Source organism: Zonotrichia albicollis, chromosome 11 (genome assembly GCF_047830755.1).
Source record: "Zonotrichia albicollis isolate bZonAlb1 chromosome 11, bZonAlb1.hap1, whole genome shotgun sequence".
NCBI classification, from domain to species: Eukaryota; Metazoa; Chordata; class Aves; order Passeriformes; family Passerellidae; genus Zonotrichia; species Zonotrichia albicollis.
The window spans coordinates 2,891,080-2,909,789 of NC_133829.1; the positions used below are offsets into that span (position 1 = coordinate 2,891,080).

The window sequence follows — 18,710 nt, forward strand, 5'->3', positions numbered from 1 at the left end:
TTAGAGACAGGAATAGTAGCACAGCCTTTTTTTCTTTTTGTGTGCAGGAAACCTCAGAGCATATAATAAACTATTGCCATTTTGATTACCAAAAGAGAAAAAAAAAAACACCCCAAAAAACTGAAAGCAAAGATAAAATAAGAAAAACCTCAAGCTTAATGGGTTTGCCAGTAATAAAAATACAGCCCAGAACAAAAGGCTGCTGAGTGGTTTTTTATATCTTGTATTCAGTGTGCTGGATTGAAAAGAAATTGGCAAAAGTGTATTTTTAAAGTCCCCACCTCGCCTGCAGTTTCTCCCAGGAGGAGGAGTTGCCTTCGTGGCAGCCAGCAGGAACAGTGGCGAGTATGGGAAATGACACAATTAGGATAACATTAATTGCTCTTATCAGAGGATTTATTTTACAACAACCCTTTAATTCAGGCTGCCCCACCAGAGTTCAGTGCACTCTCTTTTAGTCCTGGGAGCTGGGCCTGGCCAGGGACTCTCCCAAATCCAGAGCTGCTTTTTGACTTGAGTGAACAAAGAGCCATTAAATTACACAAACACAAAGCTCCTTCGGGCTGTTCTGCCCGGTGGGACTTGTTTGAATCCTTATAAATACATTGAACTGACGTTGGCACTTTAAGTAAAGCCTTTCATGTCCTTTCTATATAATGAGTATGGCCAGAGCCAGTAATCTGCTTCCTTCTCTCATCCCTTCCCTCCCCTTCCCCCTGGTTCTGAACCTGCTGCTTCTCATTTGGGGAGGCTCATCCTGCTGTCTGCTGAGCTTCCCCACATCTCACACAGCTGAGGCCTCGTGTGCTCCTGGCAGCTCTTCTGACAGGGGAGAAAATTGCTACAGAGCGCTGGTTTCCTCTGGACACAAATCAGGCTGCATTTTAAAGACAATTTGCTGAGCTTTGGTGCATTGCACTGATACATTTTCTCACTGTTCCTTATCCTCTTGCTGTGGGTGTGGGAACGTAGCACCTTTCTAGCACTGCTGGGATGTGGTGGGGCATGGGGGAAAAGCTAAATTTCTGAGTCAGCATTCCCTCTCTGCTGCTCTTTTAGACTCAAAGCAGGAGTTTTTTGGAGTCCAACCCAAAACTCAGAGGATCCAGCTGTCCTGCAAAGTGCCTTTCAGGGATGTCTGGCCCAGCTGCTGTGCTCCACCCAGGGTAATAGTCTAAGCAAAGCACAACGCTGCTTAATCCCAAGTCACTTTTTGTGCCCACAGCTTAACTTGGACTTCCTGCTCTCCAGTTCTTCTCCTCCAGGGCTGGGGCTTGCATTGCTCCAAAGCAGTGTCATTACCAAGGCAGCATAAAATGTGCAGCAGGCCCGGCCGGTGCCAGGAGGAATCTTGTGTGCCTGCAGCTCCACGTTGATGGGGAGGCTGGGGCTGCTCTCAGCCCATTCCTGGCAGGGTGTGGGGCTGGCTCAGCACAGGCTTGGCAGTGGATTTTCCATGAGGTGCAGCCCATGGCAGTGCCCGAGCCCCGGCTGTTCCCGGTGGGGATTTGGGTGCTGCTGTTGGCAGAGGCAGCAGCGCTGCAGATCCGGCTCTGAGGCTGCTGCTCCTGCCCCAGACTGGAGCACAAGGGGTTGGGAAAGCAGGCAGAGATTGTGTTTGGAGCTGTAGCCTGTAGAGCACTCGCTGGTGTCCCCCTGGGCTTTGCTGGTTTGATCTCGGGTGCTTCACAGGCTGCTCAGTTTTTCCAGGTGTGCCCGTGGTAACTCAGGAATTTCAGCCTAATCCAATTCTGCTCTGGAGGGATGAGGTTAATTCCTGGTTGTCTCCACAGACGGATGATTGATTAGGGAAGAGATGCTTAAGTGGTCCTAAGAGAGAGGCATATCCCACACTGCAGCAGGAGGGGCTCTGGGGAAGGATTTAGTCTCCCATCTGCCCTGGGATAGGAATTGTTCCTGACACCAGCTCAGTGACCTACAGTGACCTTCACCATGGATAACTAGCCAGACCTCTCTGAAAAATGTCTATATCCTACTTGGGACTTGGTCTGGTGGGAGATGCTGAGCAGCTTCTCAGAGCAAAGCCCCCCCATGTCCCCTGACCTTCTCCACTCATATCTTTGCTACCAGAACTACATTTAACACCAAACCTTCCCTGATCCTGGTGGAATCTTCTGAAGCTCTGAAATAAAAGTTAATTAATACAGGAGTGGTAGGGACAAGTGGAGAAAGATAAAGACAGCTGTGCAAGGTAATGACCTATATGGATAATTTAGGGGTTCTGGTCCAGACAGGGTGGTTGGTCACATGTAAAGCAAGTGGGATGCTCTGTGCAACAGCTTTCAGAAACTTTATTTAAAATATAATTGTTCAGCCACTTTGATAGTGTGGTGTCCTTGTTTTCAGCTTGGGATCTTCTTACACCTTTGAATTAATATGGAAGTCCATTTCCATATTGTCAGATAGTAGCCCATGCCTACTATCCCATGCCTAGTGGTCAAATTTGGACTTTCTTTGTAAGTGCTTTTCCTTTCCTACCTTGTTACTCCTGCTTTATCTATCATAAACCCTCCAATGGCCAGTACATGTAGTGACCATTTTTTTCTGTGCCAGGCACTGGAGTAAATGTTGGTCTGTAGAATGTGATTTTTGAATGTGCTTTGCCCAGTGGAAGCAGGTGTCAACAGCTCCTGTTACAGTACTTGTTAGAGTTTTTGTACTGACTATTTTGCCATCTGCCACTGCTGACCTTTGCATAGCAGAGGCTGGTTCTGCTCTCTGTTCTGAGGGAGAAAAAGTGGCACATTTCTACTGCTGAGTGAATGGGACAGTGGCACACAGCAGCATTGCTCTGCCCTGTGCTGCAGAGAGCATTTCCAATGGAATAAATCCTGCAATCCTGTTAAAACCATGACAAAACACTTTTCAGACTGGGTGAGCATTAATAGCAGGCTGGCATGGGTTTCTGGTGGAGTGTCATCTCTAGCTTTAGCCACCTTGGGCAGGAGGATCTCTGAGGGTTTCTAAGCCAAAACCTGTGGGGCTCTTGCTCTCCTTAGTGGGGGAAGGAACTGATGGTCACATCTCCAAATGATGTTTGATATGTTCCCTGTTCAAGCCATCGATCCAGGAACAGAAAGTCCATGTTCCCAGATCTTTTAGGAGAGTCACTCTTACAGGATAAGGTTGCCAAGTCTTCCAGAACTTTAATTATCATGCTGTAATTCCATCTGCAACCTTAATAGAGGCGATGTCGTGAGTGGTGATCTGCTTTCCTCCTCCTTTTGCATGCCATGGGCTGATACACCAATGTTTGCATTTTTGGCATTCTTGATTTTCAGGTTTTTCTCTTAAAATGAGAAGAGAGACTGCATGAAAGTCAAAAGAGGTACAGTCAGTCATCAATGCAGTCGAGGTAGAATTTGCACAGCTGCCAAAATGAGGTTCAGATATTTTACTGGGTGACACAAAATAAATGTTTAATTCATAGTGCGTAACACTTTGAATAAATATCACTTGGCCACCCTCTAATGAGGATATGCTTGACCATTGACACCTCGTATTCTGGCTGGAGTTTCTCTCACTGGTTTTTATGGCAGGCTGTACATGTTTTAGAAAAAACAACATTCAAAATACAATTAATTCAATCTTGTCTAAAATGGGTCTTCAGTTTTGTAACATCGTGTTTGAAACCCTACATTTAAATTACTGCTTGCAAACAGCCTTCAGGATGCAAACTGAGCTTAAAACTGAGTTTTATGGGGCAATAAACTGCAATGTCATGTACTGGGTGGTGGCAGCATACATCTACTGTCTGCTTTTGAGTAGGAACCTAAATATTTCTCCTCCATTTTGCCTTCTTGAGAGACATTTGCTTATTCCCTGCATCCCATGCCATGCTGGACCCACCTGCATGTTGGTTTTCTGGAGGTTTAGCCTGTGCATGATGAGGGGAGCAGTTGGTTTGGGAGCCTGGCTGCACAAAGGAAGCAGAAGTTTGGTTAGTGATTTTCTTTCTCACTGCTTTTTCTGAAACCAGAGCTGTTTCTTGGGCAAACCAGCCAGAGAGTGAAGAGGAAGGGAAAAATCTCTGGGAATGATGAAGCAGCTGGAGGAGGCTCCTCCTGCTCCTGGTTGTAACAGGTGGGAGGGCAAAGGGAGTAGAAGGAACACACAGCCACAGCCATTGTAAATATGGATTTCCTTGGTAAACAGGGATTTGTGGAGCACAAATCTCATCCACTGCAGTGAGTTATTTGTTGCAGGTGTAGCAAGTCCCTTCTGCTCTCTCCACAGCTGCTGTTTCTCACCAGGCTTGTGTCCTTTTCCTAAGAGCTGAGCATCTTTGGTTTGGGGCAGCCTTAGTTCTTAAGGTATTATCACATTAGCACTGTGCTGTTCCTTCTGGGAAGGGAGGAAGTTAGGGTTAAATGAAGGTATAAAAAGTTAGGGTTAAATGAAGGTAGGAGGGAGTTAGGGTTAATGGAAGTTAGGGTTAAAGGGAGGTGGGAAGAAGTTAGGGTTAAATGAAGGTAGGAAGAAGGGTTGAATGAAGGTAGGAAATCAGGGTTAAAGGAAGGTAGGAAGAAGTTGGGGTTAAAGGAATATGGGAAGTTATGGTTAAAAGAATGTATGAAGTTATGGTTAAACGAAGGTAGGAAGTTAGGGTTAATGGACGGTAGGAAGAGGTTAGGGTTAAATGAAGGTAGGAAGAAGTTAGGGTTAATGGAGTTATGGTTAAATGAAGGCAGCTGAGGGGAGGCAGCTCTTGCCCAGTGCTCGGTGGGGCCATGGGCTCCAGCAGCTTCTCAGATCAGCTCCCCCCTGGTCTGTGTCAGCAGTGAGACCCAGTTGGTGCTGATAAACCTTTGGCTGTTTCAGTTTTGCTGAGGAGGGCTTGGCAGGAGATCACAGACCTCTCCAGCCTCTTCGCAGAGTGCCTCAGCAAAGGGGCTGCAGCTCTTCCACAACGTTCTTGGATGGAAAGCCCTGCCTGTTCTGCTGGGGAAAGCTGCTCCAGAAGCTCACTAGCACCACTCTCCTGTCTGCAGGCATGGCTCTTCCTGCTGCTTGTGTCCCTGCCAGGACTCAAACATCAGGGAAACCAGAATGTTTGCACTGTGAGCTAATCTACTCTTTAAAGATGTTAGATAATGTAATAAAATAGCTCAGCGGTGCATTGCAATTACCTTTCACATTTCGTCATGCTTCGAAAATTTTTGTCTTCTGAAACTAGGACTGTATTTTTAGTACAGTGCAATCAAAAATGTCTGGCCAAGAACCTGATATAGTACCTAGGAAAATGGAAATATTCCTTTAAATGCCTTCCAGAGCTGTGGTTTCCGCTAAGTATTAAACTCCATTTGTTATGTCGTGATTACATACTTTGGTCTGGGTGATATATGGCTTGGTTTTATAATTCCATATATATGGACAGTTTGATCTCTTCCTTGTATTTTTAATAACAGAAAGCAGAACTTAGATTTTTATTTTAGCATGATGTAAGCATAATTATTTAGTGGGCAAGAGAATCAAGATTACATTCTTTTGCTTGCCACTGAGGCTTACAGATTTATTATTGTTTTGTTTTTTCCTTCATGGTTATGGCCAAAAGATTCATGCTATTAAAACCTAAACCATTATGTCAGGGTAATGGTTTCTGTAACTTGGAAGTGAAGAAAGAAACCAAATCTAGAGTTGGCTAAGTCACCCCTGGGTTTGGAGTGGATTTGACATTTGGATTTGATATCATTCAGTAGTGGCATGAGTTAGTGAATCTCTCACAGACCTGCATCATGATTCACAAAGTTCACTGCTCCTGGCATTCTGCAGCATTCAGAGCACAAATTATTAGCAGTGGTCTCAACTGCTCTCATAAACTACAACCTCTTGCTGTCATCTGCTCTTTTGCAGTCTCCAGTATTTCTCTTACCCTGTAAGGAAATTTCCAGGCTGGCATTTATTGCAGCACTTCCTACCTGACACGGTGTCTGTGCAGGATGCTCAGTTCCTGCTGCCACCTTGAGTGAGCCATCAGCTCTTGTAACCACACACTTCTTGTGGCCTTGAGCCACCTGGGCCCTGTCCAGCTGCTCTCCTGTGGAGCACAAAGCAGGCCCAGAGCAGATAAATGTCCTTTCAAGACAGTTCCAGTCTCAGTACCAGTGTGAGTTGTCTGAGGGATGAAGATGAGAAGGGTGTTGTGGGTAGGGCTGGGTTTTGATGTGGGTTTTTTGATGCTGTGGGGTTGTTTTACTTTCCCTTTACTTGAGGCCTTTTGAGAGGCTGACATTTCATGGGTTGGGTGGTTTCTGTCCCCTGCAGGGTGGACAGGAGGGCAATGCCACAGGAGAAATCCAACATGCAGGGAGCCCAGGAGGCTGGATTTACAGGGCGAGGGAGGTTTTCTTTGACAGAATTCTTGACTCATTGCAAATAACATTGTACATGTGCTGAGATGATGCTGTTTCTCTGCTGGTGGGCCCCAGAACCTGGGCACTCATCCCTGCTGCCAGGGGACAGTGCCTGCTGTGGTCAGCACTCTGCTGGGTCCTCGTGTCCTGGCCACGTCGCTTCAGTCCCAGCCATAAAACCTCTTTCTTAGAAATCCTCCAAGTGTGAAATCCCAGTCCTCAAGAACAGGCAGTACTTTGCTTGGAAATGAGCATAAAGCAGTGAGCAGTACAAATGTTGTGTAAATCTCATGTGTTTGTGTCCTCTCCCCTTCTGAACAAGGCAAAGAAGTGTTCTTGGGAGTTGATGGATTTAGTGGGGTTTGTATGTGATTTCTTTTAATGTGCTTCAAATTAGTCACAGTGCTTTATTTCCTAGGCTTTGCTAAGCTTGTGGTCTGACCATATTGTGATAGTCACTCCTCACAGTTTACTCAGTGCTAGTTTTAATATCCGGATATAGATTTCTCCAATATCCTGCAATGCTGCTTTTCTGGATAATGCTAATACCAACCAGTCTGGGATGCACCAGGCCCCTGAGCTACATTTTAAGGTCAGCATAATGCTTTCCATCTCTCATCCTTGCACAACACAGACTCCTGCTACGTGTTGGGGTTTTTTTAGGACATAAAGTACCCAAAAGGAGGTTCTTGCTTAAGAAGTACTATGAGACAGCACAATGGTGCTGCCAACTGGCCCCTTCTGGTCTGATCTGTCCTTCTCCCTTCTGCTCTCTCTCTGTCTTTGCTCCCCTCCGTTTTCATCTGTAAGAAATATCCAGCAATGCACTGTTTCCATGGAAAACAAATGTCCAGGAGATCATCTCTGTATTCTTCTGGCTTAAAGATCTGTAGAAATAAATGCTATTCCAGAGGGGAGAATAAAAATTCTCTTTTGATAGTTTGCTTGACAAAAAGGTGGCACACTGAACAGATTTGGCTTGATTTGTCACGTCTGTTCCTGTGGCACTGCTGAATTAGCTGTTAAAGTTTCTGTGAAGGGAGGAAACAACTATTTTGAAAGTCAAGTGGCCAAACTTCTCTCAGAGGCAGATTTGTTAGTTGCTGGTGTGTATTGAAGCACTTCTGGGCCAGGTGTAGATTTGCTCTCTCCAAACAGAAGAAAGAGCCTTTTAACATATTATCATTGCCTTAAAAATAAGAAAGAAAACTGTAGCCTCAGGCATTTGACAGGAGGCCAGACCTCAGAGGACAGCTGAAGAGAGACAGACAGGTTTCTAACATCTGGTTTGGGTGGGTGGATTATATTTGACTTTGGCATTGACATCAAGACAAGGCAGGGCTTGATGAAGAGCACGGTCCCGCAGCCTGCACGACATTCCCTGGCTCCGGGATGGGAAAAGCCCAATGGGGATGGGCTAAACATGAAATGGGGGTGAGAATCCATGCAGAGCTCTTTCTGTGGGCTTTAGAGAAAAGCACTGCTGGATTGGGCTCCCAGCTGAGCTTGTGGCTCCGGAGGAGGGCCCTGACAGATGTCCTTGAGCAGAGTGAGAGCTGTCCTCCCACCAGGGCTCTGGGGGTGCCTCTGGGCCCTGCCACATGGGCTGTGCTGAGCACTGCTGCTATTTCAGGACTCAAATAATGTGTCAGTGCCCCTTTGGTTTCTGACACGAGGTGCAGCCCCCAGGCTGAGTCAGCCCTGGGTCCCTCTGCACCAAAGCTGGCACTTGGTGGAGGTTTCCAGGCCTGCTCTTGGCCAGGAGCACCTATTTGCTCGTCAGAGCCTGGATTAGCTCAGCTCAAAACCGCACTGGGCTGGGAACAACCTGCAGTTCAGATGCTGCAGGGGTATCTCGGAGTGTTCTGAGGGAAGGGCAGAAAGCAGGGCTGTGTGTCCCTCTGAAAGCCCCATTGAAGGGCTCTGGCTCCCTGGTGGCCCTGCCTTTGTGGCCCAGCAGAGGAACACAGTCCCCATGCAGGACCTGCCCGGCTGCCTCTGAGCCACGGTGATTTACAGCCCCCCCAGGACACCAGGCCCCTTCCAGGGCAGTTTTAGGCTGTCAGGCTGTAAATTGTCTTGGTTCAGGAGCTACTTCAAAGCAGCCCAGGCTTCCTGCAGCAAGGAGAGGGCTTTTTGGCAAAGCCAGCACAAGTAATTTGCTATTCATGAGTCAAATCCCTGAAATGTCCTCGATCAGCAACTAAAAATGGGTCATAAGGAGACAAGGCATTGCTGTCTGCTGAAGGAGGATGCAAACTCCACTGGCCTTCTCCATCTGTTGACTAAAGCTCCTTCTGCATTCTCAGCAATGGCTTTTCCTCCCTCCCTCTCTCTGTGGAGCACACGTGAGGCTGCTTGGACCTTGACCCAACAGGCAAACCCACCCAGCAGGTCTCCCATTGCCCAGATGAGGGGAAAAATGTCAGTGGAGTATGGGAAAGTCACTAATGAAGAAAATGACAAATTCCTCCAAGCTGCTTGGTTTCCAGATCCAGAGAGGCTGCAGTGGCCAAGGGAGAGGGAAGGAAGCAGCAGCTGGGTGCAAGCTGGGGCTCATAGGCTGCAGGCTGGCAGCTGGAGGGATGCAGGGCCAAGCCATGGTGGCTGCAGGCAATGGGCACAGGGTTTGGAGCCTGTGGCAGCTTGGCTGCAGCCACAGAACAAAGTGTGCTCCAGGCTGGAAGCAAGGAGACCTTAGAAAGACCCAAAAACTCTTTGTATGTGTGGCTAATATTCAAAAGAGAGTTCACTTGTGTTGTGTGATTAGCAAATCCTTCCCCAAGCTGTGTGAGTATTTGAGACAGTGTTTTTTCCCTTTCTATTTCTAATGCATTTACATTCAGCATAATTGCATTTATCAGCATCCACATCTCCTGTTTTAATTTAGAGCATTACAAAGGAAGCAGTTGAATATTCTTTTTGTCAGAGCTGGATGATGGATGGTGAACATCAGCAAGGCCTCAACACCCCTGTGGAGGTGAAGGCCTGGCTCTGACAGACTGTGTGTAATGCAAGAGGCACTTGGTTACAGAGTGCTGCAGAGTAATGCTGCTTGTTCCTTGTCCAAGCTGTGCCAGACAGCAAACTTCCAGAAAACCTCAGACCATATACAGTTAGCCAGCAACACTGTGTGAAATCTTTAACCATATTTGAACGAACGGGCTGCCTTGGACACAGCCAGGAGGGAAATGCCAGTCTGCCTGACAGCTCGTTTTAATCATGAGAAAGTTGTTCCACTGACAGGAGGACAATAAAAAGCTGTGGCTGCCTAGAAAGATGTTGCCTTCCTTCTAGTTCTGAGCTGCAGAGGAATGGGTTGGTCCCAGACCTGTGCATGTGCTTTTCCCTTCTTTCATTACCTTTTTCCCTTCTTTCATTACCTTTTTCCCTTCTCTCACCATTTTTCTTTCCAGGGTGTTGAATCTGTGCCCACCCTGCCAACCCTATCCAAATGAGTAATTAGTAAGTCACCGCTTTCTCCTGAAAGGTGACTTATTTAAAATATATTATCCCTTGTGCCTCAGCAAAGCAAGCAATAAAAATAGGTGACCTTTGTAGTTAGAGCTATTAATGCACAATTTATGGTGCTTTTGGGTTACAGGGCATGAAAGGCAAATTCTTGAGAGATTTATCAGCCCTCTGAATGGGCAAACCTTGCCTGTTGATCCCTTATTGATCAAGGAGCTGTATCTTTTCTAACCCAGCTGCTGTGTGTTGCAGTTATTTTAGATGGCAGAGCTGTTTGAGGCAGGGACCGTGTCATGGAATGGTTTTGGCAGTGCCACGTCTCCGCTGGATGATGTACATGTGTTTTCCAGCGACGAGACAAAGGGCAGATTTTGTTTTTAAACTCAGCCCAGAAGAGCAGGAAGGCTGTAAGTCGTGCGTGGTAATGGTACAAGCGTTGAGGAACCCTTGTGCAATCACCATCTCACTGTGGAAATTCTTCCTGCAGCAGCTGCGTTACTGCTCGTTACCACCACAGCCTCCTAAAGCTCTGCTCTCCCCAGGCCAGGGCTCAGCTGTGGATCCTCGTGGGCTGGCTGAAACATGTGGCTTCTCCACATAAAACAAGGGTTTGTGACTTTATTTTCCTCCCCTCCTTGGAGCAATTGCTAAACAATTCTTTGGGCAAAAAAAAAAAAGCGCACGCGTTTCATATAGGCACTTGAGAACAATGCTGAGCAGCTTTGGTGAGCCCTGGAAGCTGTCACCCTGTGCTGCTCCCCGTGTGAAACAAGCTGGTGATTGAGTCCAGGCCCTCGTACGCAGTCTTCAAACCAGCTCCAGCAATGGTGGCTCTGGCTGAAAAACCAGATTAAAGATGAAGAGCGGCTCTGAGCTCGCAGGAGGGTGAAAGAGGAGTGGATCCCTCTGCCTGTGTCACAAATGTTGTGTCTGCACTGGGCACTGGTTCTGTGGGAGGTCTGTAGGGAACTCCATAGCTCGTTCTAGTTTTCTTCCAACAGGAGTAAAAGGAGATTTCTTTTAAATCCAGCTTAATTTGAGCTCCTGCTCATTGCTGGGTGCCAGGGAGGGGTCTACTGAGATGAGCTCACTGGTTGAGCGTGGTGCTAATAACACCAAGGTCGTGGGTTTCATCCCAGTATGGGCCATTCACTTAGGAGCTGGACTCAGTGATCCCTCTGGGTCCCTTCCAGCTCAGAATATTCTGTGATTGCTGTGGCTGTGATTACTGCTGACTGCAGACCTGAACAGCAAGCCCAGCACAGCCTCGTGCTGCCAGCTCGGAGCAGAGCAGCCTTCAGCATCGCCAACCACGGATATCTCAGCATGACCCTGGAAAAAGCAGCTGGAGAGCACCCTTGGAGCACTCCCTGAAATCCAGGCCTGGAGGAGAGGTGGCTGTGCCACGCACAGTGATTCACCATCACCTTGTCCTTTGTGCTGTTGCCAACCCGGTGACATCAGTGAGACACAGGCAGAGCCTCGTTGGTCCAGCAGGACCAAGAGGACAGAGAGAGCCAGTGCTGGCTGGTTCTGTGTCTCAGATAACCCCACCAGCTTCAAGTGGTGTGCAGCTGCCGCCTCCTAGGGACAGGCCATCAGCAATTTGGAAGGGGCTGAGGTTTCAAGAGTTCCTCCTGAACAACATCCCTTATTCCAGCTGCTCACCTGGCAGAGGCACAGCAGCATCCATGGAGTGGCTGTTGTGGCATCTGGGAGGAGGGCTCACCAGCAGAGGAATTAGAAATTAGAAATATATTCCCAGTTTTCTGTCAGTTTTCATCAGTTGATACTGATGTGGCTGGCAGAGAAGTGCCTTTACCATCAGTTGTTAGGAAAGCATGATGCAGATGGATTTATAAATGAAGTTATGGAAGATGCTCTCTCTCTTGGAGGCTGTTCTGGCACTGCAGCTCTGAGGGCTGCAGCTTTGAAACAGGCAGTTGAGCAGTTGGCCTTGTCTTGGGGATTTAATTCAGCATTCCCAGCTTCCTTCCTGGCCCTTCCCAAAAGGTGCATTCCTGACACAAATCTTCTCAAGGGATCAGAAACAGCAAGCCTGGTCTGTTGCCATGAAAAAGGGGCTGTGGCTCTCCTCATCCTAAGTGGTTCTGCTTAAGCTGGAAGTGATGAATGTCTTGCAAATGGATCTGTTTTTTAAAATACACCCCCACCTTTTTACATGCAGGGAAGAACTGCAGCTATTGTGAGGCTGAATCTTTGCCTAATTAAATTCACAGTAATCTGTGAAGGCTCAAGAGAGATTCAGAGCTTTGTGCTGACTGCCTCAGCCCTGTCCTTCAGTGCTGCTGTGACATTGTCCCCTGTGCCTGCTCTGGGCTGGAGGGTCCTGAACCATCCTGCAGCAACTGAGCTCCCTGGGCTGCAGCTGAAATTTCTCCAGGGTTTCTTCTCCACTCCCCTTTAAGCAGCAGCTTTTGGTAGCCTTGCCAAGTGGACCAAAAAGGCTCCTCATCCATCGTGGCTCACAGCTCCTACGAAACCACTGGATGTGGAAAGCAGCTCCCAAATAGGAATCTTTGAATTCCATGAACAAAAGTATTTCTAAATGATTACATTACTGCTTCTTGAAAACACATGGTGGAAAATCACACAGCAGTCCAGAAGAGGTCTTCTCTTCTGTAGGCTGTGTTCAGGGGAGGCTGCATCCCTCTAAGCCTGTTTTTAGCATCCAGAATATATTGGCCAGGGTGTCAGGAGCTTTCTGCTCATCATCTCCAAGAAACTCCCCTTCAAGGGTCATGTGCTGCTCCTCTGGAATCTTAACACTTTGCATGAGAAAGAGCAGATACAGACTTCCAGGGCTGTGGCTCTGGCTTTCGTGGGCCTGTTGAAATGCATAATGAAAAACAAGTTTACTTGTTCTCTGCCTGTGCTGTGGAGTAAAAGTGTGGAGTTGACAACAAGGAAAAGAAATGCTGAGATGCAGCAGATTCAGCGGGCAAGTAAAATCTGGCATCATCCCTGAGTCTGGCCTTTAAATGAGCAACCAGCAGGGAGTCACTGTATCCCTGGTTTTGTTTGGATGTGGGACAGAGGCTGCACAGGGAGAGCTGAATCATTTGCCCCATGGGTCAGAGCCTTGACTTGAGCAAGGGCGAGCCTTGTGAGGAGCAGCACTTTGCACCAGCACTCGTAATTTGGAAATTATGTTAGAAGCAACTTTTGATTACACTTTCTCAGGCAATCCCAATGACAATTAGTCATTCGCACCTACCATGTTCTGCTTCTTCAATAGCTCTAGTGTAGAACATTTGTTAATGTTTAGTGGTATTTTACTTGTTTTTGTTTCTGTCAAATCAGAACCTTTTGGACGAAAACCTCCAAATCACATCCAGCTCTCCTAAGGTTTACACTGTTAAATCTAAATATCCTCACTGGCACACTCTGTTTTATCTGGTTTCTGTATCCTCATTTCGACCAGGGGGATGAAGCTCAGTTCAGTTTCCTCAGTTTAGAGGAGGGAAGCTCTCTGCCTCCTGGCTGGAGGATCTCAGTTCCCAAGAGCCTTGGACTGCTCCCACGTGTAGGTTTTGGGTAATGAGATTGTGGAGCTCAGGGTCAGAGGTGAGGTACTCAGTGCCAGTTTTGAAGACCCATTCATTTTTGCAGGTTTTCTTCTTTCCCTTGCCAAGCTGGAAATACTTTAAAGGCTGCTTGGTTTGAGAAACTGTAAATGAATAAGTAATTTTTAAGCTCTTCTACTTGCTTAAACAAGAAAGGATTGGGATAAAAACACTTGTTTAATTAAACAGCTACTTGGTATGGTTCACAAAAGCTTGAACCCCAGCAGTAACTCTCCTAATTCACAGATTGCTTGGGAATTCAATGACCTTGAGTTTGCTGTGCTTGAAACTTGCCTGAGTTCTTGGCTTCCTTTCTGGAATACTTTGGAGAGGAGAGGAGAGCAGGAGGCACTGCAGGGCTCTCGAGTGAGACCAGCACTGTTCCACTTAGGATCATATAAGAAGAGGCATTTGTGTTGTGCAGAATAAACTTCTTGCTTCAGAGCATGCCTGGGCTTACTGCACCCAGAGGCCACAGCTGGATCTGCCCCTGCTGCCCCAGCCATGGAAATTTTGAGTACTCACTGCTCAGGATGATTTTCTTGCCTCTCTTTATGACACAAAGCAAACGTGAACCAGCAGTACATGATGAAGTTTGTGTGAGAAGTGACTTGTCTGAGGAATCACATCATTTAATTGTGCTCCAGAGCTCAGGGCTTCACTTGCCAGCTGAGAGGAAAGTCTGATCTCCCAGCACCGAGTGGCATTTCCTGCATCCTTTCCTGTAGTGGCAACTGGGGAGCTTAAAGCCATGAACGAGTGGCCAAATTCACTGGAAGTGAGTGTTTATCCATTACTTCCCCATGTTTGTCTCCACCATAATAACTCTCTCCACCATAATAACTCTGGCTGAGGAGTGGCTTCAGTCATGTCAGTGCTTAGCTGTGGGATATAAAGCATCAGGATTTAAACAGAAAGAACCCTGAATGCACAGAGTTGTATCCAGGAGGTCCCTACAGTCTTCCCCTCCAGCAGAGGGAAGTCTCAAAACCCTGCTGCTCCTTTCCCTTGGCAAAATTTATAATCAGTTGAGCTACATTGGTGATGTATAAACCAGAAAACTGGAGATGTGTTGTGGTTAATCAGTGCAAAATGGTGCTGGTGCAGTTCCTGGGGATGTGGTAGCAGAAGGACTTTAATCTCATTTCAGCAGGAGCTGCCCCCTTGCACCAGCTGTGGCACATCTTGGTGAGGAGGAGATGGACCTGGGCATCCTGCCTGGGTTTGGCTGTGGGGCTGTCCCAGCACCTGCCCTGCTCCTGCAGCTCCACACTGGGACCCTCACCCTCATCCCCTCCTCACAGAGGTGACATTAACCATCATTGGCTTTCATTAGCTGGGCTTTGTATTGAAACCCACCTTGGGCATTTCGAAACCGGCCACAGAACATGTCTTACCCATGGCTGCTGTTCCTGAGGCTTGTGGGGCTGTGTTTTCTGGGCTCTGGTAGCACAATCTGGAGCTGTGAGAGAAAGCCCTCGGGGGCCGATCCGTGGCTGCAGGCCAGTTTCTGCATAAACTGGTCTTATTTCTAAAGTCCATTTTCTCCAGTACACTTTTTTTTGGCCTGCAAAAGACTTCTTCATTTAAAACGAAGAACATAACACTCTCTCCTTTCAGTTGGTCTTTTGGACATGAGCCAGCAGTGCCCACAACAGCTGTACCACAGTTTAAACATTCAGTCTCTAATGGTTTGGGGAACATTAGGGTTTTTAAGGCTTCAACAGGTCTAGAGTAAATAGTGGTCAATAAAGAGTAGCTCTTCTTTGTATCCTATGCTCTCAGTGCTCTGCACTAGAATAAAGCATGCTTAGAATATAATCATTGCAAAATTAATATCCATGAAAGGTTCTTTAAAAAAAAAAAGATTCATAGAGAAACGTGTTTCACTAGAAGAAGAGTTTGCAAGAGTTCAGCTCTCAAGACTGGTAACAGGCGTGGGGAATTTGGCACGTAATGTCTGTGGGAGACGTGCATGTCCTGGGCTTGTGTCACTCCCCATGCGTGTGTTTAGTGACTGGGAGGAGCAAATAAATCACAGATATTCCCTTCTCTATGGCCTTCTTCCACCCACCTATTGGTGATGTACACAAGAGTTAATTGTGATTTTGTAATTTCCTTATGGCTGTCCAGTGTTGCGTGGAGTCAAAAGCCAGCATGTGCTAATTGGTGATATTTAGCACAATGGTTTGGACCCAAATATGGTAATAAATGATATTAGCAATGATTGGTGATAGGTGGGCATTGCCCTTGTGATTGAACCCAGTGCTGGGGAGCCTTAATGATTTGGGCAGATCAGTGTTGGTGGAGCTGTCAAACGGCCCAGAGGGAGCTGCTCATTTCCTTCAAGTGTGTAGGTGTGGTGAGCAAACAGAATCCACGTGGGGCTGCTTTCTGGGTACAGCCCTGGGGCCTCACAGCCCTTCTGTGGCCCTGGGTGCAGTGTCTGAGAAGGGTTAAACTGCTCTGCTGGCCACTGGCCACTTGGGCTTTGTGTGCAGCCTTGGTGTCACTGAGGAAATGGTTTGTAACTCCTTGTACTCTCTGCGGGGAGCTGTTAACCCCTTCCAGCACCCTTGTTTGTGTTTCCTGCTGGTGTGGGGTGCACCTTGGCTGCCCATCAGGGATTGGAGCTGCGGGATCCTGGCACAGCCCGTGCCTGCTGCAGCCTGCTGGGTGCCAGGGACAGGGGGACACTGCAGCAGGACAGGGGGAGACTTCACAGGGAAAGCGTGGAACGAGCCAGCCTTGCAAGGCATTCTCCTGAAAAATGGGATTATATAAAAGCCTGGCTGCTGTGGTGCTCCTCATTAGCTGCACGGCAGGGTTGGCCGGAGCGCAGGGCTCGGGCAGTTGTCACCTCTTGGCTGGAGCAAGGTGCACGTTAATTGATGTTTCAGTTGTAAATTGCTTTGTGTTGGAGCCCCACTAAAGGCTTGCTGAGATGTGTTTTATTTTCAGTTTTCAAAGCAAGTTAGTTTTGGGAAGGGGCAGGAAGGAGTATTAGAAGGTAACCAGTCTACCTAAGACGTTACTCCTGAGTGGCAAACCAGAGCTTTAAAATGTGCTTCTTAATTTTAATTTGTGCCATTTGCTAGGGGTTCCTATCTTTACTTCCACTGGGATGTTTCATAACATTTCCCTACCCATCAGTATTCTATTAAAAAAACTTTGTTGTGTAATCTGAAAGCCTTTCTGCTTGTCATGGTTTCCTCTTCAGAATGCCCTAGGTAGCAATTTTGGAGTAAATGCATTCAGGCTGCATGGTCTTGATTTTGTTGTCTTATAAATTCAAAACAAGACTTGAAATTAAATCCTATTGTCAATTTTCTTTTAAATAATGGCAGCCTAATTATGTGATTTAAGAATTTTTATCAGATGTCACAGGACTCCTGGAAAAGCCTCTGCCTATAGTTGGTGTTAAAATGTCAGTGAAATTGGTTACCATATGCATTTAATACTTGTAGTTTTACATGTGCCTAGTGTTAGAGGATGGATCAGTGTTGTCAGTAGAATAAGTGGGTCCTGCAGTGTTGAACAGAGGCTGTTATTCCCTTGAGAGCTCTCCACTGCAATAAATGGTGCTCACAGGACTGACCCCAGGTGGGTGTGATTTAAGGTCTCCTAGAGCCCTTCACAGCCACAGCCAGGTTCAAAGTGACCAAAAAAATTAAGCTTTATTAGTAGAGGAAAGGATACAGGGATACAAATGAAGAACAGTCTTTAGGGTGAGTGGAAAAACCGTGTTTCTTGGGAGAGCATGAGGTTCATTCAGTTTGGATAACTGTGCTGGTTGTGGGATAAGCCCCGCTAACCTCTGCCCGTAGCGCTCTGTTCAGTCCTGCACGCCTTCCAAAGGGACATTATCCATCTCGACAGGCAGCTCATCTGAGGCTGCCAGGGGGCCGTGGCCAAGATGTTCTCCTTTGGCTGCGTCCTGTGCACATCCATCCATCTCTGGCCTGGATTGCTCCCAGACAGCGTGCACGCAGCAGGATCACTTGGGGAGAGCGGGGGCAAGGTGAACTTGGAGGAGAAGGGGGTGGGGGCCTGCTGGTGACCCACGAAAGAAGCGTCCTTTCTTTGCCAGTCCTGCTGCAATCCCTCCCTCCCTCCCTCGCTCCTTTGCAGTGATTTACGTTTGCTCACATTCAGTCCCTGCTCCCAGTGGGCTCAGCCTGCTCCGTGCTGTCGGTGGCGATCCGCCCAATGTCAGGTTTCAGCATGCACACAGCCAGCTTGTTGAGATAGAGCAATTAAATCCAGGTGTAAGTTTATCCCTGAGCTTCAGCGTCTGTCCACAATAATGGGAGAAATGCAACCGAAGGCCTAATAAAACAGGACTTGTGCTGGCTCTGAGCAGCTGGTAAAAGCAAGGTTTCTGTGCTGGTGATTTCCTTTTTGGTGCTCTGTTTGATTGCCATCATATTTGAGACCTTCTCCCTGGTTCTTTTTTTGAGTTTGGCTCTTTGCTGACCTTTTACACAAGCTTTATTGCCGTGTTTCCTGTGGCAGATTCCACTGCCAGTAACAGAGATTGGATCCCATATTGAATGAGCGTGCTGTGTCAGCTCTGGCAGGTTGATGACATTTGTGCTGTGACACAGAATCTGCCCGTGGTCTTTTTAAATTTTCATTATCTAAGCTAGCATATACCTTTGGTCTCAAGGTTTTATTTTCAGTTTATTTTCCACATTGTCGTCCTGGTTTGCCTTTCACGATATCAGCTACTGCCTGAGCTGCTGAGGACTGTAAAGCTGGTTGGTCTGCTTTCCTGAGAGCTGTGAATCTAATCTCAGCTCATTATCTTCCTGTTTTGAAATAGCAAATGCCACGTTAAGGATGTTTTTATTATGGTGTATGTGTGCACTCTGTATTACCTGACTCTGGAATTCTAGGAATCTCAGGTGCACCTTACTGTCCATTGACATTTTAAAATGACACCTGTAGCTTTGCATTGCAGCACTCGAGGTAGGATATTTGGCATCTTGACTAAAACATTCAGCAACCTGCATTTTTAATGCCTAAACCTGGATTTTTAATGCTTAAATGGCATTTGGGTGTAATGGAAAAGGTGTTGTCAGATTTGCTTAGTATGTACATGGCATCCCTTTTTATTCTTCTTTATTATTTATATGAAAACAATGGAAAACAAATGAATAATGAGAGTTTTGCAGTGAACACTTCACGGTGTTATTTTCCTGGTGATGGTGTGTTGTTGTGAAGAAATGAGCTTACAATGGACTTAGTGCAGAATTGTTTGGCCGCCGGTGATTCC

At 47.0% G+C, this 18,710-nt stretch overlaps 1 protein-coding gene across 1 annotated transcript in view; it reads left to right on the forward strand.

Annotated features, from left to right (window-relative positions):
- CHSY1 (chondroitin sulfate synthase 1) overlaps positions 1–18,710 on the forward strand; it is an 80,012-nt gene that overhangs the window by 52,224 nt on the left and 9,078 nt on the right. The gene's annotated exons all lie outside the window — the stretch shown is intronic.